The 16876-nt window shown below is 46.5% G+C and overlaps 1 protein-coding gene across 7 annotated transcripts in view; it reads right to left on the bottom strand.

The window, feature by feature from the left end:
- ZNF516 (zinc finger protein 516) overlaps nucleotides 1-16876 on the bottom strand; it is a 96682-nt gene that overhangs the window by 64430 nt on the left and 15376 nt on the right. Inside the window, exon 1 of one of the 7 annotated variants that reach the window (XM_061131294.1) lies at nucleotides 4054-4657. The exons of the other annotated variants lie outside the window; for them this stretch is intronic. The gene's annotated coding sequence lies outside the window, so the exon portion shown is untranslated. Of the gene's footprint in view, nucleotides 1-4053; nucleotides 4658-16876 lie in introns of those variants that run through there. 7 annotated transcript variants of the gene reach the window in all.

Here is a 16876-nt window from a genome sequence, read left to right as displayed (position 1 = left end):
GTGAAAACCCCCAAGTCACAAAGGCCTGAGTCCACGCGTGTGTCCCCGCTGCACATAGGGTGCAGAGAAAGATGTGCAGCCCCGCTCGTTAAAGACCACCCATAAAAACCAAAGATGGAAATAGGGACATCCCAGAGTTTGTAACTGGTTGATCACATCATTGCTTCCGGCACTGACATGGCTCCTCCCAGCAGAGAGAGGGAAGGTCTGTGCCTCCCAAAAGCCCTCTGCCCAGAAATACTGTCCCAGGAGCAGCCAGCTGCACAAATGTGGACAAGAAAAATCTTACTCATGTGCAAACTAACATCCTTCCCACAAGGGTTTCCCAGACAGTAAAACTGAGAGTCCTCAACCTCTCCTCTCGTACCACGCTCTCTCTGCAGAGCTGCTTACCCAGCTCCCTCTCAGGGAGAGATTCCTGCAGAGTTGTGCTGGAATTCACTCTCTGACCCTTCGGTCCTAACAAAAACGGAGGTGACCACAGGGCTTCACCACGAGGTGTTTGTGCTCAGTTACTTGTCTATTTACCATCAGACCCCTTTGAACACATTTCCAGTTACGCTGGGAAGAGCAGTCCCATGCCAAAGTCAAAGTAACACCGGGTCTTAGCCTGTCCTCAATCCGCAACTGTGAAGTCTGACGGATTAAACAGGAAGGAATGTTCATGGAACCAAATCTGACTTTCCCAGAAGGTGGAGGTGACGTTGGTGCACGGGAGAAGACACCCCCAGCCTCTCAGAGTCTGAAACAACCAGAAGTCGGTATTAAAGTAATTACCTTTTTAAGAAAAGTTTGCTATTGCTTTTCAACAAGAAAGAAGCAGTGTTGTGCCTCCCAAAAGCCCTCTGCCCAAAAATACTGTTCCAAGAGCAACAAGCTCCACAAATGTGGGCAAAAGAAATCTTACTCATATGCAAATACTCTTCCCGCAAGGCTTTCCCGGACAGTAAAACTGAGAGTCCTCAGCCTCTCCACTCGCACCACGCTCTGCAGGGCCTATTGTTTCATGAGCTTCCCTGGTGGCTCAGGCAGTAAACGCGGGAGACCCAGATTCAATCTCTGTGTCGAGACAATTCCCTGGAGAAGGAAATGGCAACCCACCCCAGTATTCTTGCCTGGGAAATTCCACGGACAGAGGAGGCTGGCAGTCTACAGTCCATGGGGTCTCAAAGAGCCAGATGAGACTGAGCGACTCTCACATTTTCTCTGGTTTCCTAATCTTGACCATCCATTGATGCCGGCTGTCAGCGCATGGCCAGCAAAGACCTGCCGTGCAGCGTCCCGAGCCCCACCAGGAACTCTGCACCCCGAGTGACTCATCCTGGACCGCGGGTCTCGGGGCCACACCTCCAGGCGGCCCGGCCCGGCCTGGCCCGGCCTGGCCACTGGCGCTTACAAAGCAGAGCACTGGAGCCAGGTTCCAACTGAGGTGTGCTAGTGTTCCCACCCGCACCCCCCCGGAAAGTCCTTCCGGACATATCTTACAGCGAGCTACAAGAACAGCTCTTGCAAACATCTTTTAAAGTCTAAAATGAAGTATTTCTGTTGCATGAGCCACAAGCAGTGCGTGGAAGTCTAGCTTCTCCATCATAAATTAAACACACCCTTTGATAAATGACAAAGGCAGGCAGAGATTCCCGGAAATCAGAGCTCATGGTAATTTCCCTTTCTTCACTCGCTCAGGTGACATGTTCTCATCTCCAGGCTTAGCTGGAAGACACAGGTCCCTCCCAACAAAGGGGATGTGAGCACCACTGGTGTGGTCCGGCCAAGCACACAATGGACCCGCCTCCACAGAGCCGCGCGAAGGTCCTTGCCGCCTCTTTCCCAGATCTTCCTAGGGGCACCTGCTCCCCGACACTGGGAGGCTGTCACTGAGGGGCAGGTGAGAACAGCTAACATATTTTGAGTGCTTGCCAGGTGCCAGGTATGAGCATATTCCACCCATCAGTCCATCTCCCCTGTGAAGGAATTATGGTCATCCTGGCCACTTTATGAATAAGGCAAGTGGGACACAGAGAAGGCCGACACCTGGCTAAGGTCACACAGCATGGAGGTGGCCGGGCAGGGAGGCCAAGTGCCTTGCTCTGGCGAGGGAGAAACAGGCTGGAGCGCCACGCTCTGATATTTAAGAGGCCACCTCAGAAATAAAGATGGCAGAACGCAGCAGATGAAAGGGAGAAGAGAAACGGGTGGGAAGGCGAAGGCCAAGGGAAGACCAGGCAGGGAGAAGCTTCTAGAGCCAGAGGCACGTGATGTGCTGGAGCAGGGGGGAGGATCGCAGAGACCCGGTTCTGCCCACGCTCACCTGTGCCCACCGCACCCCAATCCAAACTGTAGGAGCGCAGGGGCTCTTTGGATTAAAAACACCCAGGTTTCCAACCACTGCTCTTCAGACTTGCCTCGTCCCCAGTGACTCGTTTGAGCACTGCTGGAAACTGCCGAGGTCCCTTGGGAGCGAATATTAATTCGAGCTCCCGCAGTTTCTTGATGTGGGATATTAATTACATTAATCAGGGTTGGGGTCCAGCTGAAGACTGGCACAGCGCGCGACCGTGCGGCTGCCTCCCCGTGCGGCTCGGGGCCGTGACGTCACCCAGGGACACGCCTCCCCCAGGCTCCTCCTGCATTTGTGCCTCCATGCCCACGTGTCGCCCCATGCAGCCCAGACCATCCAGGCTGCCACACCACGACGACCACATGCACACACTGACCCTTCTCGTTGCACACGCTTCACCCCACCGGCACCAGGACATGGGGGGAGGATCCGGAAGAGAGCTCTGCCCAAGGGGTCAAATCAGACCCAGGCGTCCAAGCCCGTGGAGGGCAGAGGGGCGCCCTGGGCACGTGGTCAGCTCTGGGGGACATGGGTGGAGGAGGGCTCCAGGAGATGCAGAGGAGATGTTGAGGCAGACCTGGAAGGCAGAAGGGACTTTCCGGGTTCACAGCCCACATCTGGGGAACGGAGCTGGCAGGGCGGGCCTGGCCGGGAAGCAGGCCCCGGGGGGCAGGAGGACCGAGGGGACAAGTGGACAGGGAAGGCCAGGCGATGGAAGTCCTCACCATGAGGGTGACCTCGGTCACGCTCCCAAAGACACAGGAAGCTACGTCCCATGGCCGGGGAAGCCGACCGGGGACCTGTAGCACCTGGCCCGAGGGCCCACAGCAACACAAAGATGGGGCCGACAGGGCAGGGGCTGAGGACGAGATTTCCAAAGGAGAGACTAAAAGAGAGGCTGGGACGGCTCACTGGAGGCCCGACCTGAGGCCCAACATGAGGCCTTGATGTCCAGGATCCAGAGTCCATCAGAGGCACCCTTGGGTCTCGGGGAGCATCACCTGGAGCCCAGGGCCGGAGGAACATGAACAGTGGTCCCATTTCTCTGCCTCAGAGAACAACTGCCTCCCACCAGATCTCCTGCCAGCCCGCCTCCCCTCTGCCCACTGAGCATCGGGGGCAGGGGTGACCATTTTCCCCACCGGCTGCAGGTGACAACCGGCTCAGAAGCAAGTGCTGGTCATGGGGTGCGAAGCCAGGCTCTGGTCCCTGTGCTGACCGTGATCTTGAGAAAGACACGACACGTCAAATCAACTTACAGTCTGAGCCTCAAAAGCCTTTGGCAATCCGCATAGGCAGCCTCATTTTCAAAGCAGAAGTTTAGTAATTTCCTGCATCTGTAGACATGTTCAAACTGTCAGAACATTCAATTCCTGATTTTTTTCTGTTACCAGACAAGTGCATTTCCATGGATAGGACAGCCACGTGCATCACAGCCCCTCAAGGCAGCTCCGTTCAACATAGGAGTCAACGCGGGGCAGTTTGAGTGCTTCTGACCACCGCCTGGTCACTTCTCGCTCCCTCGGTCCTGCAGGGACAGCCTGCCCAAGAGGAACCACAGCCGGATCCAGACTTGTACTTGGAGAATAAGGGGACACCCTGAGGGACCCTGGGTTGCCGGGAACACAGCCCCATCCGCACCCATCCACACGCAGGTTACCCAGCACCCCTTCCAGACACATAGACGGGCATCTGGAGGGGGCCTGCCGGCGCACCTGTGACAACGTGACAGTGAGACGTGCTCTCCTGGACCAGAAAGGTCAAGACATGGGTCATCAACCTCTGCTCCCCACTTCTGCACAAGTGTTCATTTACCTGAAATTAGAGACACCAGGATTAAGGCTGGCAGTGTCCCCTGTGTGTGACGAGGAGCAGATCCACGCCCACTTAATAAGAGATCCACCCAAACTAGTTATTTGTGTGACACAAACTCTCACTTGGGGGGGAATAAATGGAAACAGTGATCCATCCTCCCCTGTTAATGATCCGGTTTACTCCTGGAAGAAGGGCCTGGGCGGGGTGTACAGCCTGCCTGTCCCAGTGCTCCTTCCCATTCTCTACACCTCCCCAGCCACAAAGGACCTGGGCCGTCACAGTGTAACGTGACTAAGGAGGAACGCTGAAAGAGAACTTCCAGGTCTCAAGCCTCCAACCTCCCCTGTCGGTTTGAGAAGCATTTAAAGTTCGTTCTTGAAGAGCTTTTCTTAAATGAAGCTACAGTCCTTGCACCGGTTTAGCTCTGTCTGCCTGAACATAAATAGCTGATGTAGTCAAGTCAGGCTGTGTGCAGAGTCCCCTCGCCTGCTAAGAGAGGTTTTGCCTTCTCCCGGCAAAATGTAAAATTAGTAAACCGTGCGGCACGGTGAGGTCACCAGCCCAAATTACACCCAAACTTATTATTATTAAGGATTTGGTGTCCTGTTTTCCTATTGCTAAGAAAGTTACATTCATTATAGCTTTATATTTAGAGGGCTTTTTAAAAATAAGTTTGAGAACAGATCTATGAATGTCTGTATTGTACAGAGTTAGACAGTTACAAGAAAGTACTCATGATTTTAGCTTACATATTTTCCCTTCGACATTGAAAGAACCAAAAATCTAGTAACAGTTTCCACTACTGCATTTAGGGGAAAAGTGCTTTCTTTCAATGTAAGAAGAAACTAAATAAAATTATTGGGTTGGGCCGAGGGAGGAGATTCACTTTTAAGATAAAAGGGATTTGGGTAACTTTCGTCTCCTGACCACAAACTTTAATATTTTTAAAAATATAATCTTCATGCTGGGATTAAACAGAGAGTTCATTTTCTCTTTTTATCATCTTTTCTTCCCAAATCCTGGATTCTGAAAGGTTAAGTCACACTGTACTTAGAAAAACACACATATTTCCCTTATATTACTTTCAAGTAATATTCATTAATTTAAAAACCAATGTAAGCACTGAGTACATTTAAAAATTTTTTAAATGGTAAACACTACACACACATATTAAATATATTTTACCACAATAAAAAAATGCAAAAGTGTAGATTTTAAATGCTTAAAGTCATTTAAAATGTTTTAATACTGTACTCCCTTAAAAATCATAACACAAAACATAAATGAACAATATTTATAGGCATCATGAGGTCAATAATCAACTCCTAAAATTACATAAAATCTGTTGTGCTGGGAACAGTATTATCCCAAGTGAGGATTAGACCTTGCAATGTCAGAGGTCATCGCTAGAATCCACCAACTGTTTAGAAAAGTTTTCCTCTAGATGAGGCAGCCAATTTTCATGCCAAATTTGGAACAGCCTGTCTCTAAATTCCCTGTTACACTTCATGTGCTCTGCTGAACTCTGTGGGCCAAAAACTGACAGAAAAGTGTCCCCTTCCACCCCCCCACCTCCCCACCCCTGCACCAATTTTAACTTAGCTCTGGAGCAAGTCAAGAGTTTTCAGAATACAATTTGAATTCGAATACAGAAAGAAGAGTTCCATTAAGGGTACATTTCTATCCAACACAAACATGCCTCCACACAGTGACTCTTTTTGCACTAACAGCTTGAGAAATTCCAAGTTCAAGTTATTTTAGATGCAGCATTTAACTGACACCGTGTGGTGTTTTGATCCAAGGAGCCCTTTTATAAATCAGCTTTGGAATGTCCCACTTCTTCCTGACTCGAAATTCCATACGAATCCTATTCTGTGCTCTCTGGTTTATTCTGAGAATTTTAATCCACTTCATTTTTTGTAACAAATATTTTACAACCATCCTCGGCCAAAATCCCTGAAGTTCTGACCTAATTCACATTAAGAACTTCTTATCTGTGATTTTATATAAATCCTACATACTGCATAGCTTACCCTACCCCTGACAATCCTTCCATAAAGTTCAATAAAGCTGATCTTTTAAATTCCTTTTATATTCCTTTCTCCTTCTTAAGTAATTTTCTTAAAAGTATTTTTCTAGGCTGATTAATTAAAAGACAACTTTCAGATGCCTTACTCTACCCACATCAAAGACATGAACTGCAGTCTTTCTCACCAACCTATGGGCCAGAAGAAATTAGAAACAGATAAAAACATTACTGCTATTAAGAACTTTCAAAGAATAATTTTATCAGTATGCACAATGGATCAGCAGTTCAGAAGTTACGACATTCATCAAACCCTCAATCTCCTGCACTTAGAAGGCAGGCATCCTCTAACACCAGTGTCCTGGTGCTAAAGGAGAGAAGCCCGGACTGTATCCTCCAGCCGCCGACACCTGGCAAGAGGTGGGAGCCAGCGCTCTCGTGTTCCTGGACAGGGTTTTCCTTCTCTGCACTAGGAGGTGTGGCCTCTGCACCAGGAGGCATGGTCTCTGTAAGAGAGGCATGGCCCCTGCACTGGGAGGCAGGGACACTACTGGGAGGCGTGGCCTCTGTGCTGGGAGGTGTGGTCTCTGCACTGGGAGGTGTGGCCTCTGTGCCAGGAGGCATGATCTCTGTATGAGAGGCGTGGCCTATGCACTGGGGGCGGGGCTCTGTATTGGGAGGCGTGGTCTCTGAACCAGGAGGCATGGTCTCTGTAAGAGAGGCATGGCCCCCTGCACTGGGAGGCGGGGACACTACTGGGAGGCGGGGACACTACTGGGAGGCGTGGCCTCTGTGCTGGGAGGTGTGGTCTCTGCACTGGGAGGTGTGGCCTCGGTGCCAGTAGGCGTGGTCTCTGGGGCAGGAGTCCTGGTCTCTGCGAGAGGCGTGGCCTCTGCACTGGGAGTTGCGGCCTCTGTGCCAGGAGGCGTGGCCTATCCACTGGGGGCGGGGCTCTGTATGGGGAAGCGTGGCCTCTGCACTTCTCTGGTCCTCACTGTGCCGGTGTGCGGGGTGGGTGCTCTGTAACCTACCCGTTTCTGAGGAGGCAGGAAGATTCTGGCACCCGGGAGGCCCAGGCTGCTGCTGTCCGGGCATTCTCGCAAGAGTGGTCAGGCCTCTTCCCGAACATGTGATGGCCTCACACAGCTGTGTGGTGTAACTGGACAGTGATCATGGCCCAGTAGAGCCTGGGCCCCACACACACCACGTCTACACTGGACCTCCCTCCATCTCCCACCTGCCCAATCCATCACCATGTCACCAGGACCCCACCCTTCAACACCTCTTGGGCCGCCCTTTTCTCCAGTCTTATGGTAACTAGTCTGCCCGGAGGACCACACTCTCTGAGCACTGCCTGAAAATGGACCCCTCTCAGGCCCTGAGGGGTCACCCAGAACCCATCACCTCATAACCGGTGAGAGTCAAGCGTCCTCAAGATCACTCACTGCCCCTTAAAGACCTGTCAGACGCCACCTGTCGCCCTCACACACATATGTGTATACATACACATACACACACGCATGCACCCACATGCCCTCGAGGCTCTCTGAGGCTCTGACAGAGGCCCACAGCTCCGTCCTTACCCAGCACCCTCTCCTTCTCAGAGAACCAGCTTCCAAAAGGGCCCCAGTCCTCACCACAACCTCCTTACAATCTACTGGGAAAAAGAATCCAGTCAAACAGGTGACTCAGAGAACTCACACGCAAAACAACAAAAATGAAACAAATCTGGCAATGATCATTGAACCCAACAGGCAAAGAAATGTGTAGATAGAATCAAGTCTAAATAATTGTGAGGTATATATAAACATGCAATTGCTACATTTCTTGCAAGACATTATATCCAACATAAAAATAATAAATTAACAATTGTAGACTAAAACCACATGCAGAAAAGGAATTACAATAGCGTGTGGGGAGAGGGGAAGAAATGAAGAAAGAGAGGAAGGGAACATAGGCGCTTTCATTTCTTCATCCTCCCCAAAGAGGAAGTCAACTTATATTGTTACTGAAGTCCATAATTGAGAAACAGGGGTTTAAGCAAAAGTTATAAATATAACCATTGATAGAACTGAAAACACTGAACCTTCTATCTATCTTCTCATTTCAAGGATTAAAGAAGAGAAACATAATTCTTTTACCAATAAATTAAAAAGAAAGCATAAAATCAGATTAAAGTTTTTTCTATGTAGGAAAGAACACCTAATAAATCTGTTTCAGCAAAAAATATAAATGGAATCAACTTATTTATTTAAAAAGACTCAATGAAGGGCTTAACAACTAAATCCAACTCTTTGTCCTGTACAAAAGACACCCCAAATGAAGGAATTCAGAAAAGCTAGATGACATATAGATTAAATACAACAGAAAATGCAAATAAACAAGAGTGAAAATAGAAATATCACTAAGAGTTTAATTCATGGTTTGAAAAAAGTATTCAATTGCACAAAAGTCATATTATAATGATAAGGGTAAAAAAAGAAACCACCAAGAATGAAACTGTCCTACATGTTTAAATCAAATAACACAGAAAGAAATACATAAAGCAAACACCCCAGTGAATACATGAGACAAATACAAGAGACAAAATGGATCTGAGAGAATTAAATCTCTCTTAAACCTAGCAGATTAAAAAGGCAAAAACAGTAATAGTAGACGTGAATAAAGAAGTAGGGTTTATCGAGTATGTCACGTCAAACCCCATACTGGCCAGTTTGCTAAACTAAGGATAGAACATAAGGTGGCTACATGCTGACCACAAAGATGGGCTCTAACAGTTCCATAAATCAGAAACAGCACAGGTCTTCCAAGCTTCAGACATAGTACTATGACAGCAAAAACTACCAAGTGAAAGCAAAAACAACATGAACAAAAGTTCAGCCATTTTAAAAATTTTAAACTCTTCGTAACAACTCCTGGGGCAGGAGAAGATCATGCGGCAACTGCAAACCTCTCCTGAACCCCTCTGTGTCAAAATGTGTGGGACACACAGAAAGCCGAAAGGGAAAGCAGCTGTGGGATTAAAAATAAAGAAAACATGTATGTGAAACATTCAAGTCAAGAAGTAACCAAAAAAGCATTAAAATACTTAAATTTGAATTTTAAAAGGTAACGACAAATGAGAAAAAACCCAGCAAAATTGATAAATAAAGTCAATAATTGGCTCTTTGATAAGCCCAATGAATGAGAAAATTGACAAGCTGGCCTAATCAAAAACAAAAAATAAATTAGGAGCCGGGGAAAATTAGGTCCATGGACCACCAAAGTAAGGGCAATTAAAAGAATATAATGTTCTTCAAAGCTCTACATTAACAAATGTGAGAATATGGAAAGAAATTACTAATTTTCTATTAAAATATTCTTTACCACCTGAGCCACCAGGTAAGCCCTAAATAAACATCCAAAATCTACTCAGGAATCAACAGAAGAAGCAACAGAACAATAATCAGGTAGGAAATCAGAAGGCCTGTCACACACTTCTTCACTTGCTCAAATGCCAAAAAAAAAAAAAAAAAATCAGTTATGGTCATACACATTTTGAGAAACTCAGATGGAGGCTATTTGAATGTTTCTGGAGCGAAAAGAACTTACATAAAGTGAAGAATAGAAAAGAGATAAACAAAAGCTATCTGCGACAACAGAGCACACAGCTACTGTCCTAATAAAGAAAATGTTCTTACAGAGCAACAAATCATGAATAACTCAGTGGAAAAACTGACCGAGTAAGCGAACAGGTGGTTCACAAGAGAAATGATAGTCAACAGACGCTAAGAAATGCTCGATGTGGCTTTAAATTTTTAAAATCCGGTGTTCATTTTTCCTATCAGATTGCCCAAGACTGAGAGACTGATAACATCAAGAGCTGACAAAGACAAAGCCTCACGTCCCTGATTGCTGCTGAGGGTGTGAAATGACATTTTGATATCCTGGTGGGAAACTCATCAATATCCCTCAATGAAAACATCCCTTCCAGTCAAAAACTCCATCTTGGGGAACTAATCCCAAAGAAACATTCCCACACGTGCACAAAACTGTGTGTGTCAGAGAGGCTGACATCACAGTAGGAAACCCACAGCAACACAAGAGTCCACGATGGAGACACACACAGTGAAGCTCCGTGGGGCAGTAGCTGCTGGGTACCAGCCCTGCCCACTGCCTGCTGCTGCTGCTAAGTCGCTTCAGTCATGTCTGACTCTCTGCAACCCCACAGACGGCAGCCCATCGGGCTCCCCCGTCCCTGGGATTCTCCAGGAAAGAACACTGGAGTGGGTTGCCATTTCCTTCTCTAATGCATGAAAGTGAAAAGTGAAAGTGAGGTCGCTCAGTCGTGTCCGACCCTTAGCGACCCCGTGAACCACAGCCTACCAGGCTCCTCCGTCCATGGCATTTTCCAGGCAAGACTCCTGGAGTGGGGGTGCCATTGCCTTCTCCGTCCCACTGGCTACTCCCACCCAAATCCCCTTGCAGTGGCTCAGAACAGACCAAACTGGGTACTGGGCCTTTAAAAACCAGGATGGTTCAATTCCAGAAAAATAAATGACCCAACCAAAAATTGGGCCAGAGAACTAAGACATTTCTCCAAAGAAGACATACAGATGGCTAACAAACACATGAAAAGATGCTCAACATCACTCATTATCAGAGAAATGCAAATCAAAACCACAATGAGGTACCATTACATGCCAGTCAGGATGGCTGCTATCCACAAGTCTACAAGCAATAAATGCTGGAGAGGGTGTGGAGAAAAGGGAACCCTCTTACACTGTTGGTGGGAATGCAACTAGTACAGCCGCTATGGAGAACAGTGTGGAGATTTCTTAAAAAACTGGTACTAGAACTGCCAGATGACCCAGCAATCCCACTTCTGGGCATACACACTGAGGAAACCAGATCTGAAAGAGACACGTGCACCCCAATGTTCATCACAGCACTGTTTATAATAGCCAGGACATGGAAGCAACCTAGATGCCCATCAGCAGATGAATGGATAAGGAAGCTGTGGTACATATACACCATGGAATATTACTCAGCCACTAAAAAGAATTCATTTGAATCAGTTCTAATGAGATGGATGAAACTGGAGCCCATTATACAGAGTGAAGTAAGCCAGAAAGATAAAGACCATTACAGTATACTAATGCATATATATGGAATTTAGAGAGATGGTAACGATAACCCTATATGCAAAACAGAAAAAGAGACACAGATGTTCAGAACAGACTTTTGGACTCTGTGGGAGAAGGCGAGGGTGGGATGTTTCGAGAGAACAGCATTGAAACGTACATTATCTAGGGTGAAACATATCACCAGCCCAGGTTGGATGCATGAGACAAGTGCTCGGGCCTGGTGCACTGGGAAGACCCAGAGGGATAGGGTAGAGAGGGAAGTGGGAGGGGGGATCGGGATGGGGAATACATGTAAATCCATGGCTGATTCATGTCAATGTATGACAAAAACCACTACAATATTGTAAAGTAATTAGCCTCCAACTAATAAAAATAAATGGAAAAAAAAAATAAAAAATAAATAAAAACCAGGATGGGGTGTGCCAGCCTTTACAATCTGCTCATCCCTTAAGAAAAGTACGGTGTAGGACTTATCTGGTGATCCAGTGGTTAGTACTCTGCCCTTCCAATACAGGGGGTGAGGGTTCAATCCCTGGTTGGGGAACTAAGATCCCACAATCACACAATGCAGCCAAAAAAAAAAAAGTTGAGAAAATAAGTTGATAGAAAACTCCCATTTTAATTTTGGAAGAAAAAAAAAACTGATACTGGGAAAGACTGAGGGCAGGAGGAGAAGGCGGTGACAAAGGATGAGATGGTTGGATGGCATCACTGACTCAATGGACATGAGTTTGCGCAAACTCTGGGAAATAATGGAGGACAGGGAAGCCTGGTGTGCTGCAGTCCATGGGATCACAAAGAGTCAAAGCAGACTTAGCAACTGAACAACAACAGGTATGTATATTAAGTACATTCATGAAGCTGACGGATTTAAATGCCTAATACAGTGATTGATATCAAGAAAGCAGTTAGTACACAGCAGCCTGCATAAAGTAAAATTACAAAAATACTGTGAAATGTCACACACGTCCTTTTTTCTCAAAATGCAACTTTCACTTTGGATTGTAAATATCTTGATGGCAAAGATAATTAAAAGAGTCTTTGCAGTCTACTAACTATGCATTTTGTATAATTATCTGAAAAGAAATAGTTTAATTTCAGCAAGAAGAATGCTACCCTAAGTATTTGTCTATAATTCAATTGCTCAAATACGTGGTTGAAAATCAATTAAGAAGTTATCAGTTATCAGTTCAGTCGCTCAGTTGTGTCCGACTCTTTGCGACCCCATGAACTGCAGCACACCAGGCCTCCCTGTCCATCACCAACTCCCCGAGTATACTCAAACTCATGTCCATTGAGTCGGTGATGCCATCCAACCATGCCATCCTCTGTCATCCCCTTCTCCTCCCGCCTTCCATCTTTCCCAGCATCAGGGTCTTTTCAAATGAGTCAGCTCTTCGCATCAGGTGGCCAAAGTATTGGAGTTTCAGCTTCAACATCAGTCCCTCCAATGAACACTCAGGACTGATCTCCTTTAGGATGGACTGGTTGGATCTCCTTGCAGTCCAAGGGACTCTCAACAGTCTCCTCCAACACCACAGGTCAAAAGCATCAATTCTTCGGTGCTCAGCTTTCTTTATAGTCCAACTCTCACATCCATACATGACCACTGGAAAAATCATAGCATTGACTAGATGGACCTTTGCTGGCAAAGTAATGTCTCTGCTTTTTAATATGCTGTCTAGGTTGATCATAACTTTCCTCCAAAGGAGTAAGCGTCTTTTAATATCATGGCTGCAATCACCATCTGCAGTGATTTTGGAGCCCAAGAAAATAAAGTCAGCCACTGTTTCCACTGTTTCCCCATCTATTTGTCATGAAGTGACGGGAATGGATGCCATGATCTTAGTTTTCTGAATGTTATTTAAACCAACTTTTTCACTCTCTTTCACTTTCATCAAGAGGCTCCTTATTTCTTCTTCACTTTCTGCCACAAGGGTGGTGTCATCTGCATATCTGAGGTTACTGATATTTCTCCCGGCAATCTTGATTCCAGCTTGTGCTTCTTCCAGCCCAGCGTTTCTCATGATGTACTCTGCATATAAGTTAAATAAGCAGGGTGACAATATACAGCCTTGACGTACTCCTTTTCCTATTTGGAACCAGTCTGTTGTTCCATGTCCAGTTTTAACTGCTGCTTCCTGACCTGCACACAGGTTTCTCAAGAGGCAGGTCAGGTGGTCTGGTATTCCTATCTCTTTCAGAATTTTCCACAGTTTATTGTGATCCACACAGTCAGATGTTTTGGCATAGTCAATAAAGCAGAAATAGATGTTTTTCTGGAACTCTCTTGCTTTTAACAAATTATTTACCCTGAATTCCACCCCTAACAAGGGCTTTCCTCAGTGGCTCAGTGGTAAAGAATCCACCTACAATGCAGGAGACGCAGGAGACTCAGGTTTGATTCGCTGGGTCAGGAAGATCCCCTGGAGAAGGAAGTGGGAACCACTCCAGTATTCTTGCCTGGAAAATCCCATGGACAGAGGAGCCTGGCAGGCTACAGTCCAAGGGGTCGCAATGAGTCAGACACGACTGAATGAAGGAGCAGGAGCAGACCGAAAGGAAAAGTGCTGCGTCTTCGTACCATTTTGTGAAAGTATATGTAATTTATTTTTGAAATCCTCTATGTCTTCAAAGTGAAGTACTGTGTCTGTCTTTACCTCCTTACACAAGAGAAACACAGCATAAGGTTTGGGCCCCAGATGTCCATGTTTGATTCTGGCTCAATAACTAAAATGTGAAGCTTCATATTAATTTCCAGAATAATGACATTCAGATCAACTCTCTGCCAGAAAACGGGATGCTACCATAGAAGACAAAGTTTTGGGGGAATGGGAAAGGACGTCATTTGTGCTCAGCTCCCATGAATCCTCAAAATTAAAAATAGGACGAAGCTCATATTCATAGCTTCAACTTCAGACATCTTACGGTGAATTAAGCGTGCAAGTGGAGAGGAAAGAAATCTTCTGCCCCGCGTGATTAAATGTTAAGCCTGCAATCCTGCATCTGCTTCCCACTAACCTCCAAGACCAGCCATGGTTTGTCTAAGAAAGGGATGTTTTAATCAGAACACTTGAATTTATTGTCATCCTGAAGTCCCATCTGACTAGCAGATCCTCAGGCAAATGAATACCCATAAATTTCACGTGACGGGTAGAAACCGCCTAAGCTCTTGAGCCCCCCAGATGTGCAGCCAATTCAGGGTGACCATCTCCGGGGCCTTCAATCTTTTCCTAGAAAAGGGCCCACTTATGAAATCCAATTTTGAAGAACTGACTCATTGGAAAAGACCCTGATCCTGGGGAAGACTGAAGGCAGAAGGAGAAGGGGACAACAGAGGATGAGATGGTTGGATGGCACCACCGACTCTAAGGACATGAGTTTGAGTCAACTCCAGGAGCTGGTGATGGACAGGAAAGCCTGGCGTGCTGCAGTCCACAGGGTCGCAAAGAGTCGGACACGACTGAGCAACTGAACTGAACTGATGAAATCCAACGCATTGAGATGCATGTAAATTGGCAAAACTCTGCTAAGAATGTCAGGTCCACACAGTAAAAAATGGTGATCCTGCCACTGACAGTTCGCATTTCTCCTTTAAGTGGAAATATCCCTTTGCCTCAACCTGCACACATCTAAAGCACGGTTTAGCTGGGCCACTGAAACAGAAAAAGAGAAACAGCGCTTTTTCTCAGAGCTGAACAGCATTGATCTGGACTTTGTTATCCCCCAGGAATGCCAGTCGATCTTTTTTTTTTTTTGCTTTTAGGTCCGGTAAGTTTCCTGAACACTGATACCTTGAGTCCACAGGCCAGAGAATCAACAAAATTCTAGTCTGTTTCAACACCATTTATCTATCCAAAGAAGCATTTTTGGTGATTGATAGGGTGAGAAATGCAATGTGACCTTCGGTCTAAATGCTAAACGTGCTGACCAGAACCTGGACTCTCGGGCTGGAGCAGCAGGTAGACTGCAGCGGGTGGCCAGCAGTAGGACCAGCCCCACGATCCGGAAGCTGTTTAACCAGGTCTCACCTTGAAAACGTGACAGAACTTAACAGCCAGCAGGAACAGCAGTCTCGAGATTTGTGGGGACACAGACTAGCTTTGCACCGACTCCTGGAACAGCAGGGTTTTCTGCCTGACTGTGGCAGGTAATAAATATACCGACACAATGTGATTCTCTTGCAATTTTCTTTTTTTTTTTTTCTCTTGCAGTTTTCAACCCGTAAATCCCCTTCCAGCTGGTAGCCAAACACCCCCGTCACACTTTGCCACACTCAGGACATGGCCACTGTAGAGCCCACGAGGGCAGGACCTCCGTGTCTCTCACTGTGATTCCCTACAGCACAGGGGTAAGACACAAACCATCCTCAAAAACACTGCGGATGCGAAGGAACGGAAATTCATGACACTGCATTTAACCCTCTTCTCCTTGAAAGAAGCATCACCCTCTTAAAGGAGGTCCATTTGCTCTTATGACTGACTTGACTCTTCCCTCTGAGACGTAGCTTTTCTGAACTGTTGCTGCCCATTTGGGGAAAAGGAATCTTCATCGTTATTATTACTAAGAGGGTTACTCTGAAATGACCTACTTTAAGAAGACTGATGAAGGACACTGGTTCCAGGTCCACCGTGAGGGAAAGAGGTTTTCCCTTTGCATCCACACCGCCCTCCTGAGTGAAAAGCCCCCACGCTGGCATTTCCATGAGCTTTGATACAGAGTTCAAAGCATACTGCGTTCTCATCCAACCACCGTATTTCACATCCCAGGACCTGGGAGCAGAAACGAGATGGGCACGAGGTCATCCATGAAGAATGTGAGGGGAGGCTCTGCAAAACCATAATCTCAGAAAAACACTCCGCTCCCCCGCACAGAGAGCATGTTGTTGGTGTCTGATCATTATTACAACAACAACACACAAAATTATCAGTGAACTCTGCCTGGCTTTCCACTCCAGGCTCACCTTAAGCCCCCAGGCAAAGTAGACAGTTTCTATATTTTATACAGTCGCTTTCTGTATTGTGAGGTTAATAAAACAAAAATGAAGCAAATTAGGATTTAAGGCTTCCTAGGCTTCCCAGGGAGGACTTCCTGGTGGCTTGGTGATCAAGAATCCACCTGCAGGAGATCCAGGTTCCATCCCTGGGTCTGGAAGATCCCCTGGACAAGGGCATGGATACCCACTCCAGTATTCTTGCCTGGAGAATCCCAGGGACAGAGGAGTCTAACGGGCTACAGTCCATGGAGTCACAAAGAGTCAGATGCAACCGAGCAACTGAGCGCGCACACACACACGCTCAAACATAAAGAACATCTATCTAACTGGATTAGACCACGAGTCTCACCTGCTTGTAAAGTAAACAGACTTTTTTTTTAATGTGCAAAAAGTAGGAAGAATTAAATGTCTTTTATGCTGGATGTAAAGTTTATATTTTTACATGCTGCATATAAAATTACCACTAGATAAGACAGAATAAACTGGAACCTTCGCAACTCTCCTTGTGTTTTGAAATTGTTGAGTGGCCTTCATCTGCCGTTTAGTCTGCTCTCCGGCTCCCTTTCTCGAGTGCA

This window comes from Dama dama, chromosome 27 (assembly GCF_033118175.1).
Source record: "Dama dama isolate Ldn47 chromosome 27, ASM3311817v1, whole genome shotgun sequence".
In the NCBI taxonomy this organism is placed as follows: domain Eukaryota; kingdom Metazoa; phylum Chordata; class Mammalia; order Artiodactyla; family Cervidae; genus Dama; species Dama dama.
The sequence above is the reverse complement of the archived record's forward strand: the minus strand, read 5'-3'. Positions and strand labels throughout refer to the sequence as shown.